A 20,493-nucleotide genomic window follows, 5' to 3' on the forward strand; every position below is an offset into this window, starting at 1 on the left:
AATTGAGGGACTTGAGCAAAGCTCTGAAAAAGGCTGACAAAAGGACTGCTGATGCTGTTGGAATCTGACCTCCCTGCACTCAAAATGGATTTTCTGGAGCTACAAAACTCCAAATGGCGCGCTCTTAACGGCGTTGGAAAGTAGACATCCAGAGCTTTCCAGCAACATATAATAGTCCATATTGTATTCGGAAATTGACAACGTAACTTGGCGTTGAACGCCAAGTACATGCTGCTGTCTGGAGTTAAACGCCAGAAAAACGTCATGATCCGGAGTTGAACGCCCAAAACACGTCATAACTTGGAGTTCAACTCCAAGAAAAGCCTCAGCTCGTGGATAGATTAAGCTCAGCCCAAACATACACCAAGTGGGCCCCGGAAGTGGATTTATGCATCAATTACTTACTCATGTAAACCCTAGGAGCTAGTTTATTATAAATAGAACTTTTTACTAGTGTATTAGACATCTGGGGGACGATTAGTTCTCAGATCATGGGGGCTGGCCATTCGGCCATGCCTGAACCTTTCACTTATGTATTTTCAACGGTGGAGTTTCTGCACACCATAGATTAAGGGTGTGGAGCTCTGTTGTACCTCAAATTTCAATACAATTACTATTACTTTCTATTCAATTCTCTTTTATTCTTATTCCAAGATATACGTTGCACTTCAACTTGATGAATGTGATGATCCGTGACACTCATCATCATTCTCACCTATGAACGCACGTGATTGACAACCACTTCCGTTCTACCTTAGGCCGGGCGCATATCTCTTAGATTCCCCAACAGAATCTTCGTGGTATAAGCTAGATAGATGGCGGCATTCATGAGGATCCGGAAAGTCTAAACCTTGTCTGTGGTATTCCGTGTAGGATTCTGGGATTAAATGACTGTGACGAGCTTCAAACTCCTGAAGGCTGGGCGTGATGACAAGCGCAAAAGAATCAAGGGATTCTATTCCAACCTGATTGAGAACCGACAGATGATTAGTCGTGCTGTGACAGAGCATAGGAACGTTTTCACTGAGAGGATGGGATGTAGCCACTGACAACGGTGATGCCTTACATACAGCTTGCCATGGAAAGGAGTAAGAAGGATTGGATGAATGTAATAAGAAAGTAGAGATTCAAGAGGAGCACAACATCTCCATACGCCTATCTGAAATTTCCACTATTGATTTACATAAGTATCTCTATCCATTTTATTTTCTGTTTATTTTTATTAATCATATTTGATTTTCTAAATTCCATAATTTTATCCTCCTGACTGGGATTTACAAGATGACCATAGCTTGCTTCATACCAACAATCTCTGTGGGATCGACCCTTACTCACGTAAGGTATTACTTGGACGACCCAGTACACTTGCTGGTTAGTTGAACGGAGTTGTGTCCACACATAAGTGCCATAATAAGGATTCCATACAACAACAAAGAATACTACATTGATGTGATCACAATTTCGTCCACCAATATCTTTTCAATCATATCTTTTTAAAATCAAATTTTTTTAATCATATCTTTTTTATTTTCAAAATCTTTTTCTAACTTCTTATCTTTTCAAAATTATTTCCAAATCTTTTTCAACTAATCACTATTTCTTATCTTTTTCAAAATTTGATTTTCAAATCTTTTCACTAATTCTCATCTTTTTCAAAACCACCTAACCACTTTTTCACTTACAATTTTCGAAAATCACTAACCACTTTTTCAAAAATCTTTTTAATTAACCAATTATTTTAATTTTGATATTCGAATTTCTTCTCTCTCCTATCTCTTTCTATTTAATCACTAACACTCCTCCTCTCTTAATAATTAGGACTCCCTCCCTCTCTATAAGTTCGAATTCTTCTCTCTACCTCATCCTTCTATTCTCTTTTTCCTCTGATACATCAAGAAATCTCTATACTGTGACATAGAGAATTCCATACTTTCTTTATTTTCTTCTCTTTCATATGAGTAGGAACAAAGATAAAGGCATTCTTGTTAAAGTTGATCCTAAACCTGAAAGGACTCTGAAGAGGAAGCTAAGAGAAGGTAAAGCACAACTCTCTGGAGAGAACCTAATAGAAATTTTCAAAAAAGAAGAAGACATGGCAGCCAAAAATAACAACAATGCCAACAATGCAAGAAAGGTGCTTGGTGACTTTACAGCACCTACTCCCGACTTCTATGGGAGAAGCATCTCTATTCCTACCATTGGAGCAAACAACTTTGAGCTTAAGCCTCAATTAGTTTCTCTGATGCAACAGAATTGCAAGTTTCATGGGCATCTATTAGAAGATCCTCATTAGTTCTTGGCTGAATTTTTACAAATCTGTGACACTGTTAAGACCAATAGAGTTGATCCTGAGGTCTACAGACTTATGCTTTTCCCTTTTGCTGTAAAAGACAGAGCTAGTATATGGTTGAACTCACAACTTAGAGACAACCTGAACTCTTGGGAAAAGCTGGTCAATGCCTTCTTAGCTAAATTCTTTCCACCTCAAAAGATGAGTAAGCTTAGAGAGGAAGTGCAAACCTTCAAACAAAAGGAAGATGAATCCCTCTATGAAGCTTGGGAAAGATACAAGCAACTTATTAGAAGGTATCCTTCTGACATGCTTTCAGAATGGAGCATCATAGGTATCTTCTATGATGGTCTGTCTGAGTTATCCAAGATGTCATTGGACCATTCTACAGGTGGATCTATTCATCTAAAGAAAATGCCTGCAGAAGCCTAGGAACTCATTGAAATGGTTACAATAAACTAGTTGATGTACACTTCTGAAAAAAATCCTGTGAACAATAGGACAACTCAGAAGAAGAGAGTTCTTGAGATTGATACTCTGAATGCCATATTAGCTCAGAACAAAATATTAACTCAGCAAGTCAATATGATTTCTCAGAATCTGACTGGATTGCAAGCTGCATCTGGCCGTGCTAAAGAAGCCTCCTCTGAAGAAGAAGCTTATGACCCTGAGAATCGTGCAATGGAAGAGGTGAATTACATGGGAGAACCCTATGGAAACACCTACAATTCTTCATGGAGAAATCACCTAAATTTCTCATGGAAGGATCAACTGAAGCCTCAATAAGGCTTCAACAACAATAATGGTGGAAGAAATATGTTTATCAATAGCAAGCCTTTTCCATCATCTCAGCAACAGACAGAGAACTCTGAGCAGAATCGCTCTGGCTTAGCAACCATAGTCTCTAATCTATCTAAGACCACTCTCAGTTTCATGAATGAAACAAGGTCCTCTATAAGAAATTTGGAGGCACAAGTGGGTCAGCTGAGTAAAAGAGTCACTGAAACTCCTCCTGGTACTCTCCCAAGCAATACAGAAGAGAATCCAAAGAGAGAGTGCAAGGCCATAACCATGACTAACATGGCCGAACCTGGAGAGGGTGAGGAGGACGTGATTCCCAGTGAGAAAAACCTTATGTCATGTCCTCCGAATGAACAGGAGTTCCCTCCTGAGGAACCAAAGGAATTTGAGGCTCATACAGAGACTATAGAGATTCCATTAAACCTACTTCTGCCATTCATGAGCTCTGATGAGTATTCTTCCTCTGAAGAGGATGAAGACATTACTGAAGAGCAAGTTGCTAAGTACCTTGGAGCAATCATGAAGCTAAATACCAAGTTATTTGGTAATGAGACTTGGGATAATGAACCTCCATTGCTCATTAAAGAACTAAATGCCTTGGCTTAGCTAAAGATACCTCAAAAGAAACTAGACCCTGGAAGGTTCTTAATACCTTGCACTATTGGCACCATGACCTTTGAGAAGGCTCTGTGTGACCTGGGGTCAAGTGTAAACCTCATGCCACTCTCTGTAATAGAGAAACTAGGGATCTTTGAGGTACAAGCTGCAAGAATCTCACTGGAGATGGCAGACAATTCAAGGAAACAGGCTTATGGACTTGTAGAGGATGTCTTAGTGAAGGTTGAAGGCCTTTACATCCCTGCTGACTTCATAATCCTGGACACTGGGAAGAATAAGGATGAATCTATCATCCTCGGCAGACCCTTCCTAGCCACATCAAAAGCTGTGATTGATGTTGACAGAGGAGAGTTGGTCCTTCAAGTGAATGAGGACTACCTTATGTTTAAGGCTCAAGGATCTCCTTCTACACACATGGAGAAGAAGCATGAAACGTTTCACTCAATACAGAGTCAAACAGAACCCCCACATTCAAACTCTAAGTTTGGTGTTGGGAGGCCTGGTGGACGAAATTGTGATTCATACTTAAATTGTTGTTCGAAATTGATTCCCCAGTAATGACCCAAAAAACTTGGTGCTCAATACCATGGTCTAAACATAATTTCACAACTTCGCTTAACTAACCAGCAAGTGCACTAGGTCGTCCAAGTAATAAACCTTACGTGAGTAAGGGTCGATCCCACAGAGATTGTTGGTATGAAGCAAGCTATGGTCATCTTGTAAATCTCAGTCAGGCGGATAATAAATGGTTATGGAGTTTTCGAATAATAATAATAAATAAACTGAAAATAAAGATAAAAATACTTATGTAGATCATCGATGGATATTTCAGATAAGTGCATAAAGATGCTTGTTCCTGTTGGATCTCTGCTTTCCTACTGCCTTCCTTCAATCCTTCTTACTCCTTTCCATGGCAAGCTGTATGTAGGGCATCACCGTTGTCAATGGCTACATCCCATCCTCTCAGTGAAAAAGGTTCAAATGCTCTGTCACAGCACGGCTAATCATATGTCGGTTCTCGATCATGTTGGAATAGAATCCGTTGATTCTTTTGCGTTTGTCATCACGCCCAGCAATCGCGAGTTTGAAGCTCGTCATAGTCATTCAATCCCGGAATCCTACTCGGAATACCACAGACAAGGTTTAGACTTTTCGGATTCTCATGAATGTGATGAGCGGATAATTTATACGCTTTTTGGCATTGTTTTTAGGTAGTTTTTAGTAAGTTCAAGCTACTTTTAGGGATGTTTTCATTAGTTTTTATGTTAAATTCACATTTCTAGACTTTACTATGAGTTTGTGTGTTTTTCTGTGATTTCAGGTAATTTCTGGCTGAAATTGAGGGACTTGAGCAAAACTCTGAAAAAGGCTGACAAAAGGACTGCTGATGTTGTTGGAATCTGACCTCCCTGCACTCGAAATGGATTTTCTGGAGCTACAGAACTCCAAATGGCGCGCACTCAACGGCGTTGGAAAGTAGACATCCAGAGCTTTCTAGCAATATATAATAGTCCATACTTTTTTTGGAAATTGACGACGTAACTTGGCGTTGAACGCCAAGTACATGCTGCTGTCTGGAGTTAAACGCCAGAAAAACGTCATGATCCGGAGTTGAACGCCCAAAACACGTCATAACTCGGAGTTCAACTCCAAGAAAAGCCTCAGCTCGTGGATTGATCAAGCTCAGCCCAAGTATACACCAAGTGGGCCCCGGAAGTGGATTTATGCATCAATTACTTACTCATGTAAACCCTAGGAGCTAGTTTATTATAAATAGAACTTTTTACTATCATATTATCATCCTGGATTGTAATTTGAATCCTGTGATCACGTTTAGGGGGCTGGCCATTCGACCATGCCTGAACCTTTCACTTATGTATTTTCAACGGTGGAGTTTCTGCACACCATAGATTAAGGGTGTGGAGCTCTGCTGTACCTCAAGTTTCAATACAATTACTATTACTTTTCATTCAATTCTCTCTTATTCTTATTACAAGATATTCATTCGCACCCAAGAACATGATGAATGTGATGATTATGTGACGCTCATCATCATTCTCACCTATGAACGCGCGTGATTGACAACCACTTTAGTTCTACATGCAACCGAGCTTGAATGTGTATCTCTTAGATTCCCCAACAGAATCTTCGTGGTATAAGCTAGATAGATGGCGGCATTCATGAGGATCCAGAAAGTCTCACCTTGTCTGTGGTATTCCGAGTAGGATCCTGGGAATCCGAAAAGTCTAACCTTGTCTGTGGTATTCCGAGTAGGATTCCGGTAATGAATGACTGTGACGTGCTTCAGACTTGCAAGTGCTGGGCGTTAGTGACAGACGCAAAAGAATCAAGGGATTCTATTCCAGCAGGAGCGGGAACCAACCAGTGATTAGCCGTGCTGTGACAGAGCGCGTGAGCGTAGTTTTCACTGCGAGGATGGGACGTAGCCTTCGGCCAGTATGATGCCTCCAGACGATTAGCCATGCGAGTGACAGTGCAGATGACCATTTTCCAGAGAGGATACAAAGTAGCCATCGTCGAACGGTGAACCCCTATACACAGCTTGCTATGGAAAGGAGTAAGAAGGATTGAATTGAAGCAATAGGAAAGTAGGCGTTCTTGAGCCATACAGTATCTCCATTCGCTTATCTGAAATTCCCACCAATGAATCTGCATAAGTATCCCTTTTATTATTTTCTTATTTCTATTTTCGAAACCATAAACAAATTTAATCTGCCTAACTGAGATTTACAAGGTGACCATAGCTTGCTTCATACCAACAATCTCTGTGGGATCGACCCTTACTCACGTAAGGTTTATTACTTGGACGACCCAGTATACTTGCTGGTTAGTTGAACGGAGTTGTGTCCACTCGTGCCAATTTCAAATTCCATAAAAGTACAAGGAGTACAACTTAAAGAATATGGATCACAATTTTGTCCACCAAGTTTTTGGCGCCGTTGCCGGGGATTGTTCGAGTATGGACAACTGACAGTTCATCTTGTTGCTCAGATTAGGTAATTTTCTTTTCAAAAATCTTTTTCAAAATTTTTCTTTTCTTTTTCGTTTTTCTAAAATATATTTTCGAAAAAAATTTTAATAAAAATCCAAAAAATCATAAAATCATAAAAAAAAAACTAAAAATATTTTGTGTCTCTTGTTTGAAGTCTTGAGTCAATTTTTAAGTTTGGTGTCAATTGCATGCTTTTAAAAATTTTTCTTGCATTTTTCGAAAATCCCATGCATTCATAGTGTTCTTCATGATCTTCAAGTTGTTCTTGATAAGTCCTCTTGTTTGATGTTGATGATTTCTTGCTTTGTGTTGTTTGTTGTTTTTCATATGCATTTTTTTGTTTGTTAGAGTCCATGCATTAAAGATTTCTAAGTTTGGTGTCTTGCATGTTTTCTTTGCATCAAAAATTTTTCAAAATTATGTTCTTGATGTTCATCATTATCTTCAAAGTGTTCTTGGTGTTCATCTTGACATTCATAGCATTCTTGCATGCATTCATTGTTTTAATCTAAAAATTTCATGCATTGAGTATTTTTGTTGTTTTTCTCTCTCATAATTAAAAAATTCAAAAATCAAAAAAATATCTTTTCCTTATTTCCCTTCAAAATTTCGAAATTTTGGGATTGACTTGGTCAAAAATTTTCAAAATTAGTTGTTTCTTACAAGTCAAGTCAAAATTTCAATTTTAAAAATCTTATCTTTTCAAAATCTTTTTCAAAAATCATATCTTTTTCATTTTTTTTCGAAAATTTTAAAAAATTATTTTTCAAAAATCTTTTTCTTATCTTTATATCATATTTTCGAAAATTAGCTAACAATTAATGTGATTGGTTCAAAAATTTGAAGTTTGTTACTTTCTTGTTAAGAAAGGTTCAATCTTTAAATTCTAGAATCTTATCTTGTAGTTTCTTGTTAGTTAAGTCATTTTAAAAAATTAAATCTTTTTCAAAATATCTTTTTCTTAAAACTTTTATCTTATCTTTTTATCTTATCCTTTTTAAAATTTTATATTTTTCAAAATTTGATTTCAAAATATCTTATCTAACTTCTTTTCCTCTTATCTTTTTAAAATTTGATTTTAAATTCTTTTTTCAATCAACTAACTAACCTTTTGTTTGTCTCTTATCTTTTTCAAAACCACCTAACTACTTTTCCCTCTTCAATTTTCGAAAATACCTCTCTCTTTTTCAAAAATTATTTTTAATTAATTAATTGTTTTAAATTTTAATTTCAATTATATTTTATCTTTAATTTTCGAAAATTACTAACCCCTTTTTCAAAATTATTTTTGAAATTTCTCTTTTCTTTTCTTCTTCTATTTAATTATTTAATTACTAACACTTCTCTTCACCTCTCTTCATCCAAAAATCCGAATCCATCCTTCTTCATTCTTCTACCCCCTTCTTCTTCTACTAACATAAAGGAATCTCTATACTGTGACATAGAGGATTCCTCTTTCCTTTCTTGTTTTCTTCTCTTTCATATGAGCAGGAATAGGGAAAAAGGCACTCTTGTTGAAATTGATCTAGAACCTGAAAGGACTCTGAAGAGAAAATTAAGAGAAACTAAATTACAACAATCCAGAAACAACCTTTCAGAAATTTTCGAACAAGAGAAGGAGATGGCAGCCGAAAATAATAAAGAATGCTTGGTGACTTCACGAAGCCAACATCCAAATTTGATGGAAGAAGCATCTCCATTCCTGCCATTGGAGCCAATAATTTTGAGCTTAAGTCTCAACTAATTGCTTTAATGCAACAAAACTGCAAGTTTTATGGACTTCCATCTGAAGATCCTTACCAGTTTTTAATTGAGTTCTTGCAGATCTGTGAGACTATAAAGACGAATGGAGTTGATCCTAAAGTCTACAGACTCATGCTTTTCCCTTTTGCTGTAAGAGACAGAGCTAGAATATGGTTGGATTCACAACCTAAGGATAGCCTGGACTCCTGGGAAAAGCTGGTCACTGCCTTCTTGGATAAATTCTTTCCTCCTCAAAAGCTGAGCAAGTTTAGAGTGGGTGTTCAGACCTTCAAACAAAAAGATGGTGAATCCCTCTATGAAGCTTGGGAAAGATACAAGCAGCTGACCAAAAGATGTCCATCTGACATGTTTTCAGAATGGACCATATTAGATATATTCTATTATGGTCTATCTGAATTTTCGAAAATGTCATTGGACCATTCTGCAGGTGGATCTATTCACCTGAAGAAAACGCCTGAAGAGGCTCAAGAACTCATTGATATGGATGCAAACAACCAATTCATGTACACTTCTGAGAGGAATTCCTTGAATAATGGGATACCTCAGAAGAAAGGAGTTCTTGAAATTGATGCTCTGAATGCCATATTGGCTCAGAACAAAGTGTTGACTCAACAGGTCAACATGATCTCTCAAAGTCTGAATGGATGGCAACATGCATCCAACAGTACTAAAGAGGCAGCTTCTGAAGAAGCTTATGATCCTGAGAACCCTGCCATGGCAGAGGTTAATTACATGGGTGAACCTTATGGAAACACCTATAACTCATCATGGAGAAATCATTCAAATTTCTCATGGAAGGATCAACAAAAGCCTCAACAAGGCTTTAACAATGGTGGACGCAACAGGCTGAGCAATAGCAAGCCATATCCATCATCTTCTCAGCAACAGACAGAGAATTCTAAACAAAACACTTCTAATTTAGCCAATGTAATCTCTGATCTGTCAAAAGCCACTTTCAGTTTCATGAGTGAAACAAGATCCTCCATCAGAAATCTGGAGGCACAAGTGGGCCAGCTGAGTAAGAAAGTCATTGAAACTCCTCCCAGTACTCTCCCAAGCAATACAGAAGAGAATCCAAAAGGAGAGTGCAAAGCCATTGACATAGTCAATATGGCCGAATGCACAAGGGAGGAGGAGGACGAAAATCCTAGTGAGGAAGACCTCCTGGGACGTTCCTCAAGCAAGAAGGAGTTTCCTATTAAGGATCCAAAGGAATCTGAGGCTCATACAGAGACCATAGAGATTCCATTGAATCTCCTTCTGCCATTCATGAGCTCTGAAGACTATTCATCCTCTGAAGAGGATGAAGATGTAACTGGAGAGCAAGTTGCTCAATATTTAGGAGCTATCATGAAGCTGAATGCCAAGTTGTTTGGTAATGAGACTTGGGAAAGTGAACCTCCCTTGCTCATTAATGAACTGGATACTTGGATTCAGAAAATTCTACCTCAAAAGAAACAAGATCCTGGCAAGTCTTAATACCTTGTACCATAGGCACCATGACCTTTGCAAAAGCTCTGTGTGATCTAGGGTCAGGGATAAATCTTATGCCACTCTCTGTAATGGAGAAGCTGGGGATCATTGAGGTACAACCTGCCTTGTTCTCATTACAACTGGCAGATAAGTCATTAAGACAAGCTTATGGAATAGTAGAGGACGTGTTAGTAAAGGTTGAATGCCTTTACATCCCTGCTGATTTCATAATTTTAGACACTAGGAAGGAAGAGGATGATTGCATCATCCTTGGAAGACCTTTCCTAGCCACAGTAGGAGCTGTGATAGATGTCAACAGAGGTGAACTAGTCCTTCAATTGAATGGGGACTACCTTGTGTTTAAGGCACATGGCCATCCCTCTGTGACAAAGGAGAGTAAGCATAAAGAGCTTCTCTCAATTCAGAGTCAAGAAGAGCCCACACAGTCAAACTCTAAGTTTGATGTTGTGAGGCCACAACCAAACTCTAAGTTTGGTGTTAAGACCCCATATCCAAACTCTAAGTTTGGTGTTGGCAACTATACAACATTGACTTGATCACCTTGTGGCTCCATGAGAGCCACTGTCAAGCTATTGACATTAAAGAAGCGCTTGTTGGGAGTCAACCCAATTTTATTTATCTAATTTTTATTTTATTGTTATTTTGTGTTTTATTAGGTACATGATCATGAGGAGTCACAAAAAAATCATAAAAATTAAAAACAGAATCAAAAACAGCAGAAGAAAAAAATTCACACCCTGGAGGACGCACAGGCTGGCGTTCAACGCCAGAACAGAGCATCATTCTGGCGCTGAACGCCAGAAACAAGCAACATTCTGGCGCTGAACGCCAGGAATGTGCCCAGAGAGGAAAAACTGGCGCTGAACGCCAGTAACAAGCATGAAACTGGTGTTCAACGCCAGAAACATGCTTTACATGGGCGTTGAACACCCAGAATGTGCACCAATGTGCGTTTAAACGCCAGAATGGTGTGCAAAGGCATTTTACATGCCTATTTGGTGCAGGGATGGAATTCCTTGACACCTCAGGATCTGTAGACCCCACAGGATCACCTCAGGATCTGTGAACCTCACAGGATCCCCATTTACCTCGCCCTCTCTCTCTCATTCATGGTCATCCCTTCTGTTTTTCATTCACCACCTACATCTATCCACTCTTCCCCATACACCCCACCTACCTTTACAATTCAACTTCTCTTTCCCACCCAAACCCACCCATATAGCCAAATCCATCTCCCTTCACTCTCCTCCATTTTCTTCTTCTTCTTCTTCTTCTCTTCTTTCTTTTCTTGCTCGAGGGCGACCAATATTTTAAGTTTGGTGTGGTAAAAGCATAGTTTTTTTTTGCTTTTCCATTACCATTAATGGCACCTAAGGCCAGAGAAACCTCAAAGGGAAGACAAAAGCTTCCACCTCTGAGTCTTGGGAGATGGAAAGACTCATATAAAGCCGTCATAGCTCAGTGGTAGAACATGTGGCTGCAAATCAAGAGATTCCTGAGATACCTCAGGGGATAAGTTGTCCTCCACACAAATATTAGAAGCAACTAAGGGTAGAAACACCAAAATTACTAGGAATCATTCAACAGAAGCAAGGAAGAGACATAGAGGAGCTCAAAGAGCACCATTGGACCTTCAAGAAGGCGCCACCCTCACTCAGGTGGATTCATTCCTTGTTCTTATTTCTTTCTGCTTTTCAGTTTTTAATGTTGTGTTTATCTATGTTTTGTGTCTTTACTTCATGATCATTAGTATGTAGTAACTATGCCTTAAAGCTATGAATAAATTCCATTAATCCTTCACCTCTCTTAAAAGAAAAATGTTTTAATTCAAAAGAACAAGAAGTACATGAATTTCGAATTTATCCTTGAATTTAGTTTAATTACATTGATGTGGTGGCAATACTTTTGTTTTCTGAATGAATGCTTGAACAGTGCATATGTCTTTTGATCTTGTTGTTTATGAATGTTAAAACTGTTGGCTCTTGAAAGAATGATGAACAAAGAGAAATGCTATTGATAATCTGAAAAATCATGAAATTGATTCTTGAAGCAAGAAAAAGCAGTGAAAAAGAAAGCTTGCGAAAAAAAAAAACAGAAGGAGCAGTAGAAAAAGCCAATAGCCCTTAAAACCAAAAGGCAAGGGAAAAAAGGATCAAAGGCTTTGAGCATCAATGGATAGGAGGGCCTAAGGAAATTAAATCCAGGTCTAAGCGGCTAAATCAAGCAGTCCCTAACCATGTGCTTGTGTCATGAAGGTCCAAGTGAAAAGCTTGAGACTGAGTGGTTAAAGTCGTGATCCAAGGCAAAAGAGTGTGCTTAAGAGCTCTGGACACCTCTAACTGGGGACTCTAGCAAAGCTAAGTTACAATCTGAAAAGGTTCACCCAGTTATGTGTCTGTGGCATTTATGTATCCGGTGGTAATACTGGAAAACAAAGTGCTTAGGGCACAGCCAGACTCATAAGTAGCTGTTCAAGAATCAACATGCTTAACTAGGAAAGTCAATAACACTATCCGAAATTCTAAGTTCCTAGAGAAGCCAATCATTCTAAACTTCAAAGGAAAAAGTGAGATGCCAAAACTGTTCAGAAGCAAAAAGCTGCAAGTCCCGCTCATCTAATTAGAATTAATATTCATTGATATTCTGGAATTTATAGTATATTCTCTTCTTTTTATCCTATTTGATTTTCAGTTGCTTGGGGACAAGCAACAATTTAAGTTTGGTGTTGTGATGAGCGGATAATTTATACGCTTTTTGGCATTGTTTTTAGGTAGTTTTTAGTAAGTTCAAGCTACTTTTAGGGATGTTTCCATTAGTTTTTATGTTAAATTCACATTTCTGGACTTTACTATGAGTTTGTGTGTTTGTTTTCTGGCTGAAATTTTGAGCTGAAAAAGAGGACTGCTGATGCAATCTGAACTCGAAATGGATTTGCTGGAGCTACAGAACTCCAAATGGTGCGCTCTCAACGGCGTTGGAAAGTAGACATCCAGAGCTTTCCATCAATATATAATAGTCTATACTTTTTTTGGAAATTGACGACTTAACTTGGCGTTGAACGCCAAGTACATGCTGCTGTCTGGAGTTAAACGCCAGAAAAACGTCATGATCCGGAGTTGAACGCCCAAAACACGTCATAACTCGGAGTTCAACTCCAAGAAAAGCCTCAGCTCGTGGATTGATCAAGCTCAGCCCATGTATACACCAAGTGGGCCCCGGAAGTGGATTTATGCATCAATTACTTACTCATGTAAACCCTAGGAGCTAGTTTATTATAAATAGAACTTTTTTACTATCATATTATCATCCTGGATTGTAATTTGAATCCTGTGATCACGTTTAGGGGGCTGGCCATTCGGCCATGCCTGAACCTTTCACTTATGTATTTTCAACGGTGAAGTTTCTACACACCATAGATTAAGGGTGTGGAGCTCTGCTGTACCTCAAGTTTCAATACAATTACTATTACTTTTCATTCAATTCTCTCTTATTCTTATTACAAGATATTCATTCGCACCCAAGAACATGATGAATATGATGATTATGTGATGCTCATCATCATTCTCACCTATGAACGCGCGTGATTGACAACCACTTCAGTTCTACATGCAACCGAGCTTGAATGTGTATCTCTTAGATTCCCCAACAGAATCTTCGTGGTATAAGCTAGATAGATGGCGGCATTCATGAGGATCCGGAAAGTCTCACCTTGTCTGTGGTATTTCCGAGTAGGATCCTGGGAATCCGGAAAGTCTAACCTTGTCTGTGGTATTCCGAGTAGGATTCCGGTAATGAATGACTGTGACGTGCTTCAGACTTGCAAGTGCTGGGCGTTAGTGACAGACGCAAAAGAATCAAGGGATTCTATTCCAGCAGGAGCGGGAACCAACCAGTGATTAGCCGTGCTGTGACAGAGCGCGTGAGCGTAGTTTTCACTGCGAGGATGGGACGTAGCCTTCGGCCAGTGTGATGCCTCCAGACGATTAGCCATGCGAGTGACAGCGCAGAGGACCATTTTCCAGAGAGTATACAAAGTAGCCATCGTCGAACGGTGAACCCCTATACACAGCTTGCTATGGAAAGGAGTAAGAAGGATTGAATTGAAGCAATAGGAAAGTAGGCGTTCTTGAGCCATACAGTATCTCCATTCGCTTATCTGAAATTCCCACCAATGAATCTGCATAAGTATCCCTTTTATTATTTTCTTATTTCTATTTTCGAAACCATAAACAAATTTAATCTGCCTAACTGAGATTTACAAGGTGACCATAGCTTGCTTCATACCAACAATCTCTGTGGGATCGACCCTTACTCACGTAAGGTTTATTACTTGGACGACCCAGTACACTTGCTGGTTAGTTGAACGGAGTTGTGTCCACTCGTGCCAATTTCAAATTCCATAAAAGTACAAGGAGTACAACTTAAAGAATATGGATCACAATTTCGTCCACCAGAATGCCGCCATCAATTCTAGCGTATACCACGAAGACTCTAATCTCACGGAATGGAAGGCTCGGTTGTCAGGCGAGGGCAACCATGCATCGTGCATCAGGAATCCAAGAGATACACACTCTAGCTTTCGCTTGTAGAACGGAAGTGGTTGTCAGGCACGCGTTCATAGGGACGGATGACGATGAGTGTCACGGATCATCACATCCATCAGGTTGAAGTACGAGTAGTATCTTAGAACAGAAATAAGATTGAATTTGAATAAAAGATAGTAGTAATTGCATTAAAACTCGAGGTACAGCAGAGCTCCACACCCTTAATCTATGGTGTGTAGAAACTCCACCGTTGAAAATACATAAGTGATGAAGGTTCAGACATGGCCAAATGGCCAGCCCCCCAAAACGTGATCAATAGTCTCCTAAGATGAATAATGGAATAAAACCGAGACCAAAGATGTAACGTGGTCAAAAGGCACTGAATACAATAGTAAAATGTCCTATTTATACTAGACTAGCTACTAGGGTTTACAGAAGTAAGTAATTGATGCAGAAATCCACTTCCGGGGCCCACTTGGTGTGTGCTTGGGCTGAGCTTGAGCTTTACACGTGCAGAGGCTTCTTTTGGAGTTGAACGCCAAGTTGTAACGTATTTTTGGCGTTCAACTCTGGTTCGTGACGTGTTTCTGGCGTTTGACTCTAGAATGCAACATGGAACTGGCGTTGAGCGCCAGTTTACGTCATCTAATCTCAAATAAAGTATGGACTATTATATATTGCTGGAAAGCTATGGATATATACTTTCCAACTCCGTTAAGAGCAAGCCATTTGGAATTCTCTAGCTCCAGAAAATCTATTTCTAGTGCAGGAAGGTCAGAATCCAACAGCATCAGCAGTCCTTTATCAGCCTTTTATCAGAGTCTTGCTCAGGTCCCTCAATTTCAGCCAGAAAATACCTAAAATCACAGAAAAACACACAAAATCATAGTAAAGTCCAGAAATGTGAATTTAGCATAAAAACTAATGAAAACATCCCTAAAAGTAACTATATCCTATTAAAAACTACCTAAAAACAATGCCAAAAAGCGTATAAATTATCCGCTCATCACAACACCAAACTTAAATTGTTGCTTGTCCCCAAGCAACTGAAAATCAATTAGGATAAAAAGAAGAGAATATACTATAAAACTCAAACTATCAATGAATATTAATTCTAATTAGATGAGCGGGACTTGTAGCTTTTTGCTTCTGAATAGTTTTGGCATCTCACTTTCTCCTTTGAAGTTCAAAATGATTGGCATCTATAGGAACTTAGAATTTCAGATAGTGTTATTGATTCTCCTAGTTAAGTTTGTTGATTCTTGAACACAGCTACTTTTATGAGTCTTGGCCGTGGCCCTAAGCATTTTGTTTTTCAGTATTACCACCCGATACATAAATGCCACAGACACATGACTGGGTGAACCTTTTCAGATTGTGACTCAGCTTTGCTAAAGTCCCCAGTTAGAGGTGTCCAGAGCTCTTAAGCACACTCTTTTTGCTTTGGATCACAACTTTAACCACTCAGTCTCAAGCTTTTTACTTGGTCCTGCATACCACAAGCACATGGTTAGGGACAGCTTGATTTAGCCGCTTAGACCTGGATTTTAGCTCCTTGGGCTCTCTATCCATTGATGCTCAAAGCCTTGGATCCTTTTTACCATTGCCTTTTGGTTTTAAGGGCTATGGGCTTTTTCTGCTTGCTTTTTCTTTTTCTTTCTATTTTTTTTCGCAAATTTTTTTTTTCGCAAGCTTTTGTTATTCACTGCTTTTTCTTGCTTTAAGAATCAATTTCATGATTTTTCAGATTATCAATAGCATTTCTCTTTGTTCATCATTCTTTCAAGAGCCAACAATTTTAACATTCATAAACAGCAAGATAAAAAATATACACTGTTCAAGCATTCATTCAGAAAACAAAAAGTATTGTCACCACATCAATATAATTAAACTAAATTCAAGGATAAATTTGAAATTTATGTACTTCTTGTTCTTTTGAATTAAAAACATTTTTCATTTAAGAGAGGTGAAGGATTTATAGATTTATTCATAGCCTTAAGACATAGTTACTGAATACTAATGATCATGAAGTAGAGACACAAAACATAAACAAACATAAAGCATAAAAAATGAAAAACAGAGAGATAAGAACAAGGAAGTTAAGGAATGAGTCCACCTTAGTGAGGGTGGCGCCTTTTGAAGGACCAATTGTGCTTTTTGAGCTCCTTTATGTCTCTTTCTTGCCTCTGTTGCTTGATCCCTAGTGATTTTGGTGCTCCTATCCTTAGTTGCTCCCAATAATTGTGGAGGAAAATGTATCCCCTGAGGTATCTCAGGGATTTTTTGATGAGGGAATTCCTCATGCTCTCTTGATGTGCAGTCAAATGCTCTATTACTGAGCTATGGATCCTTGAGATGAATCTCTCAATCTCTCATGATTCAGAGGTGGAAGCAATTGTCTTCTCTTTTCTCTTCTCTTTTTTTTTTTTTTTGAGATTTCTCTGGCCTTAGGTGCCATCAATGGTTATGAAAAAGAAAAAAAAGCTATGTTTTTACCACACCAAACTTAGAATATTGCTCGCCCTCGAGCAAGAGGAGAAAGAATAGATGAAGAAAAAGAAGATATGGAGGAGAGGGAGAGAAGGTTGTGTTTCGGCCAAGGAGGAGAAGATAGGGTTGTGTTGTGTGAAAATGAAGAAGAATGGAGGGGTATTTATAGTGGAGGGCGAGGGGTTAAGTTTCGGCCATATTGGGTGGGTTGGGTGGGAAAAAAGGGATTTTGAATTTTGAAGGTAGGTGGGGTTTATGGGAAAGAGTGGTTATGGGGAAGAGAGTTTGAATGTGAAGAAGATGAGAGAATGTGAGTTGAGGTAGGTGGGGATCTTATGGGGTCCACAGGTCCTGAGGTGTCAAGGATTTACATCCCTGCACCAATTAGGCATGTAAAACGTCTTTGGATACAATTCTGGCATTTAAACGCTGAAGTGATGCTTATGTTGGGCGTTCAACGCCCAATTGCAGCATGTTTCTGGCGTTGAACGCCAGTTCCATGCTTGTTTATGGCGTTCAGCGCCAGCTCTCCTCAAGGTATATTCCTGACGTTCAAACGCCAGGTTGCTGCTTGTTTCTGGCGTTCAACGCCAGATCCATGTTCTGTTATGGCATTGAACACCAGCCAGATGCTCCTTACTGGCGTTTGAACTCCAGTAAGTCCTTCCTCCAGGGTGTGATTTTTCTTCTGCTATTTTTGATTCTGTTTTTAATTTTAGTATTTTTTCGTGACCCCACATGATCATGAACCTAATAAAATATAAAAGAATAATAAAAAGAAAAATAAAATTAGATAAATAAAAATTGGGTTGCCTCCCAATAAGCGCTTCTTTAATGTCAATAGCTTGACAGTGGCCTCTCATGGAGCCACACAGGTGATCAGGTCAATGTTGTAGACTCCCAACACCAAACTTAGAGTTTGGATGTAGGGATTCAACACCAAACTTAGAGTTTGGCTATGGCCTCTCAACACCAAACTTAGAGTTTGATTGTGGGGGCTTTGTTTGACTCTGTACTGAGAGAAGCTTTTCATGCTTCCTCTCCATTGTTAAAGAAGAACACCCTTGGGTCTTAAACACAAGGTAGTCCCCATTCAATTGAAGGACTAATTCTCCTCTGTTAACATCTATCACAGCTCCTGCTGTGGCTAGGAAAGGTCTTCCAAGGATGATACATTCATCCTCCTCCTTCCTAGTGTCTAAGATTATGAAATCAGTAGGGATGTAAAGGCCTTCAACCTTTACTAACACGTCCTCTACCAATCCATACGCCTGTCTTACTGACTTATCTGCCATTTGTAATGAAAATATGGCAGGATGTACCTCAATGATCCCCAGATTATCCGTTACAGAGAGTGGCATAAGATTTATGCTTGACCCCAGGTCACACAGAGCCTTTTCAAAGGTCATGGTGCCTATGGTACAGGGTATTAAGAATTTGCCAGGATCTTGTCTCTTTTGAGGTAAGGTTTGCTGAACCCATGTATCTAGTTCACTGATGAGCAAGGGAGGTTCACCTTCCCAAGAATCATTACCATATAACTTGGCATTCAGCTTCATGATAGCTCCTAGATATTGAGCAACTTGCTCTCCAGTTACATCTTCATTCTCTTCAAAGAAAGAGTAGTCTTCAGAGCTCATGAATGGCAGAAGGAGGTTTAATGGAATCTCTAAGGTCTCTATATGAGCCTCAGATTCCTTTGCGTCCTCAATAGGGAACTCCTTCTTGGTTAGGAGACGTCCCATGAGGTCTTCCTCATTGGGATTCACGTCTTTCCCTTCCTCCTTGCATTCGGCCATATTGACTATATCAATGGCCTTGCACTCTCTCTTTGGATTCTCTTCTGTATTGCTTGGAGAGTACTAGGAGGAGTTTTAGTGATTTTCTTACTCAGCTGGCCCACTTGTGCCTCCAAATTTCTAATGGAGGACCTTGTTTCACTTATGAAGCTTAAAGTGGCCTTAGACAGATCAGAGACTATATTTGCTAAGTTAGAGGTGCTCTGCTCCGAATTCTTTGTCTGTTGCTAAGAAGATGATGGAAAAGGCTCGCCATTGCTAAACCTGTTTCTTCCACCATTATTAAAGCCTTGTTGAGGCTTTTATTGATCCTTCCATGAGAAATTTGGATGATTTTTCCATGATGAATTATAGGTGTTTCCATAAGGTTCACCCATATAATTTACCTCTGCTATTGCAGGGTTCTCAGGATCATAAGCTTCTTCTTCAGAAGATACCTCTTTAGTACTGTTGGATGCATTTTGCCATCCATTCAAACTTTGAGAAATTATATTGACTTGCTGAGTCAACATTTTGTTCTGAACCAAAATGGCATTCAGAACATCAATTTCAAGAACTCCCTTCCTTTGAGGCATCCCATTATTCAAGGAATTCCTCTCAGAAGTGTACATGAACTGGTTATTTGCAACCATGTCAATAAGTTCTTGAGCCTCTGTAGGCATTTTCTTTAGGTGAATGGATCCACCTGCAGAATGGTCCAGTGACATCTTAGAGAACTCAGATAGACCATAATAGAATATATCTATCATGGTCCATTCTGAAAACATGTTAGAAGGACATCTTTTGGTCATCTGCTTGTATCTTTCCCAAGCTTCATAGAGGGATTCACCATCTTTTTGTTTGAATGTCTGAACATCCACTCTAAGCTTGCTCAACTTTTGAGGAGGAAAGAACTTAGCCAAGAAGGCTGTGACCAGCTTATCCCAGGAGTCCAGGCAATCTTTAGGTTGAGAGTCCAACCATGCTCTAGCTCTGTCTCTTACAGCAAAAGGGAAAAGCATGAGCCTGTAGATTTCAGGATCTACTCCATTAGTCTTAACAGTCTCATAGATCTGCAAGAACTCAGTTAAGAACTGGTAGGGATCTTCTAATGGAAGTCCATGAAACTTGCAGTTTTGTTGCATTAGAGCAACTAATTGAGGTTTCAGCTTAAAATTATTTGCTCCAATGGCAGGAATTGAGATGCTTCTTCCATCAAACTTGGATGTAGGTGCAGTATAATCACCAAGCATCCTTCTTGCATTATTGTTGTTGGGTTCGGCTGCCATCTCCTTTTCTTGTTCGAAAATTTCAGCAAGGTTGTCTCTGGATTGTTGTAATTTAGCTTTTCTTAGTTTCCTCTTTAGAGTCCTTTCAAGTTCTGGATCAGCTTCAACAAGAATGCCTTTTTCCTTGTTCCTGCTCATATGAAGGAGAAGAGAACAGAAAAAGAAGAAGAATCCTCTATGTCACAGTAAAGAGGTTCCTTATTGTTAGTAGAAGAAGAAAGGGAATAAAGAAAGGAGAATCCAAACACAAGGGTGAGGATAGGGGCAGTGATTTGAGATGAAGAGAAGTGTTAGTAAATGAATGAATAAATAGAATAAGATGAGAGAGAAGTTTTCAAAAACAATTTTGAAAAGGAGTTAATGATTTTCGAAAATTAAGATAAGAAATAAAATTGAAATTAAAATTTAAAAC

General features: G+C 39.0%; 2 non-coding genes across 2 annotated transcripts; one reads left to right on the plus strand and one right to left on the minus strand.

Annotated features, from left to right (window-relative positions):
* Positions 1-8,729: 8,729 nt before the first annotated feature.
* Positions 8,730-8,833, minus strand: LOC130978239 (small nucleolar RNA R71). Its single transcript, XR_009085893.1, has one exon. It is a non-coding gene; the product is annotated as a small nucleolar RNA R71 (small nucleolar RNA).
* Positions 8,834-19,578: 10,745 nt separating this feature from the next.
* LOC130977217 (small nucleolar RNA R71) lies at positions 19,579-19,682 on the plus strand. Its single transcript, XR_009084919.1, has one exon. It is a non-coding gene; the product is annotated as a small nucleolar RNA R71 (small nucleolar RNA).
* Positions 19,683-20,493: the final 811 nt, after the last annotated feature.

This window comes from Arachis stenosperma, chromosome 4, assembly GCF_014773155.1.
Source record: "Arachis stenosperma cultivar V10309 chromosome 4, arast.V10309.gnm1.PFL2, whole genome shotgun sequence".
NCBI lineage: Eukaryota > Viridiplantae > Streptophyta > Magnoliopsida > Fabales > Fabaceae > Arachis > Arachis stenosperma.